The 2,981-nt window shown below is 36.7% G+C and overlaps 1 pseudogene across 1 annotated transcript; it reads right to left on the bottom strand.

Moving 5' to 3' along the window:
- Positions 1–347: 347 nt before the first annotated feature.
- Positions 348–2,712, bottom strand: LOC147502562 (U-box domain-containing protein 44 pseudogene; annotated as a pseudogene). Its single transcript, XR_015220914.1, has 3 exons — positions 1,931–2,712; positions 1,556–1,834; positions 348–664 (listed from the first exon to the last, which is right to left on the bottom strand). The product of XR_015220914.1 is annotated as a U-box domain-containing protein 44 pseudogene (transcript).
- Positions 2,713–2,981: the final 269 nt, after the last annotated feature.

Genomic DNA, 2,981 nt, shown 5'->3' with positions numbered 1-2,981 from the left:
ACTTAAATAAAAACAGTCATAAATGAAGGTTTATTTTTGACACTTTTTCTAATAAATTATGACGGTTAAGTAAAACATGTCATGCAAAAGGATCCAGTTATGACGCTTATAAATGAGTTTTGTCATATTAAATTCGAGCTTTGATGTCGACTTCTCTAGAACCGGCATCAAAATTATGACGCTTTTGGTTAACTTTTATGACGGGCTCTATAATGACGGTAGTTTTTTTAATGAAAAAATGTCATTAAACCTGTTTCATGACGGCTAAAAGCTGTCATCACAAGTCATTTTTTTAGTAGTGTAGTTTGTTTAAGAAGTAAACTAAAAATATAATCATATAACGACTTCTACAAGAGAAGATTAGCAAGGATTGTTGCAGAGACCTCTTTTAGCCGTGCGGGAAGCTGATTTGCACCAACAGTGAAAAAGTCCTTGACAAGTGGGGGAAGAATCCCTGCTTCTATTAACACCTTTGACCGCATCGAAAAATGATATCCGATTCAAAGCCTTCGGTCGCGACTTCTCTTGATCGCATGTTGCCACTTCTCATGGCGTTCACTAGTGAAGAACCCACCCTTCTAGTAACAACAACCTTTACATCATTGCTAAGAACCAGCTCACCAAGATATATATGCAGCCATTGCTAACTTGGTTTCAGGTGGACCTACACCAAATTTCAACCGCTAAGACTGGTATAAAAACTTTATGATATATACCAATATAAAAAATTATGTCGTATTAACAAACTAAATTGATATTCAGGATGCTACTGGTGTACCTAAATCATTCAGGCAAAAGAAAAAAAAAACAAAAAGGAGTCAACAAGATAAACAAACACAACCAAGTAAAGTCAAGGCCAAGCCACATCTAAACTAGCCATTGACATAAATGTTGAAACAATGTAACTTTTTGATATTTTATACCCATGTGTTGAAAAAATCGCAGTGGGATATACGACACTGAAAGAGGGGAAAAAATGAAGGAAGCAGTGAAGCGAGATACTTTGATAAACAGATAATAACAAAGTGATTATTACATAGCTATGACAAATGCAACCGAAATACTACAAACAATCCAGATACAAGGAAAAAAAAGATATATATGTATTTTGAAAGTGAACATTGCAACTAAAACCATAGAAAATTTAAAATAGAGATTTTGACAGAAAAGGTGTCATACTATGATATGTGATAAAAAGAGACCAAGTTTGAAGAGCATGGAAATGAATTTTTGTTCAAGCATTATGATGAGCTTCAGCATAACCTTATTATTGTTGTCGGAGCCACAAGCAAAGAGAAAAGCATATTTTAAGAGCTTGTAACCATATATGGAGAGCATTTAAAGAATCAGCAATATTGTTATGCCAAGGAAGAATATCTTCCTCCATCTTTTATGCTCCCTCCTTTTCGTCTAATCGGGTAAAGAAGATTGTTCTTTGCTACCTCCTAACATGCTCTGATATAGCATGCTCTATAAAATGAGATTACAACTAAGCGCAATTCAGTTTGAAGGAATAACCATGTAAAACATAAAGTACTGAAGAGGGAAAAAGCACCTTCAAGTAGGAGAGTGAGAAGAGACTGAAGTCTTCCATTTTCAGCCATATGTTGCACATTTCTTTCGCCTTCTCAACAGTTAAAACATTCTCAGAGTTACTACTGGTCATCCCAACTAATATAAGGATTGCCCCATTGACATCACCAATCTTTTCACACAGAGCTTTGGATTTTGAGAGCTCATACAACAATGACATAGCTTCCTCCCTCTCCTTTGATTGCTCATGAGACAAGAATTTCATAATCGCGCGTATAGTGTCACCTTCAGCTATTACTTCCTGCAAAGCAAGAAAAAAGTTCAGACAACCTATTAATTTTTTTCTTGTAATGGCGTGCAACTACTGACAAAGGAAATAAGCAAACCTGCAGACAACCTTATTATATGCATCTTCTTCTGCAACAATGCACAGTGTTTCTAGGGTTTTACACCGAACTCTCCTGCTGATGCTCTTTAACATATTAACGGTAATTGGTATTAAATCTACACTACGAATAAAATGTCTATTCGATCTGCTTTTCTGGCATATGTGCTGGATGTACTTCAACGCCTTTAGAACATCCTGTTCAGAACTTCCTGGAGTCAAGGACCTATGTGCAATATCAAGCTGTGCAGCTTCGTTCCTTGCATTCCATTCTTCGATTGTGTTTCTCAGAGCTATACTAGGATTTAGCTCAGTGCTTTTTAGCTCTTTCAGGGTCAGAGGGCAAACTAGCTACCTTCCACTCTCTTTGCATTCCTTAAGCCACTTTTCAATTGCTTCTCGCTCGTAACTTTGCCCATTCTCCAAGGTAACATGATCACGCATTACTTGTTTTGTAAGAGGGCAAACAAATGCATCATAAATAGGTTCAATATGTGTTCTTTTGAGGCGAAATCTATCATCTGATTGGCTACCGGTGTCAAGACTTCCATCCCAGCTTCCTTCCATCTCTCTATACTAGGAAAGCCTGGCCTGCTAAGGAAAAAGATATATATGTGTGTTATAATTAGACTAATTCCAAACAAAGAATTGGAGAATGGCGGATGATGTAAAACAGTTTCGAGAATGGCGGATGGGGGGTTGCTAGCACTGATAAGATGAAGAATAATATATGAAGATGGATAGGAGATGAAACTGTTAGGGCGGCGTACCAAGAACGAACGAGGTGAATTCGGTTTTTCGTAATTTTGAAATATATCGTAATTTTGAAATGTTCGTACGAAGAGGATAAGGGAGAGGTTGGGTGTTCAATATTTCAAAATTTCGTTGGTTTCCTTACGATATATTCGTCATTTTGCATAAATGAACGAGGAGTTGCCTCTTTTTCAGTTTTTGACGCTTCAGTTAGCCAAGTGCCAATATTGATTACTCTTGAGTCTTGACTCTTAACAGTTCACTTATTCTTGTAGGTGTATCTATTTATTTTTTTGTTAATGTCTTGACG

This window comes from Coptis chinensis, chromosome 4, assembly GCF_015680905.1.
Source record: "Coptis chinensis isolate HL-2020 chromosome 4, ASM1568090v1, whole genome shotgun sequence".
NCBI classification, from domain to species: domain Eukaryota; kingdom Viridiplantae; phylum Streptophyta; class Magnoliopsida; order Ranunculales; family Ranunculaceae; genus Coptis; species Coptis chinensis.
Note: the sequence above shows the minus strand (reverse complement) of the source record. Positions and strands in the feature narration are given on the sequence as shown.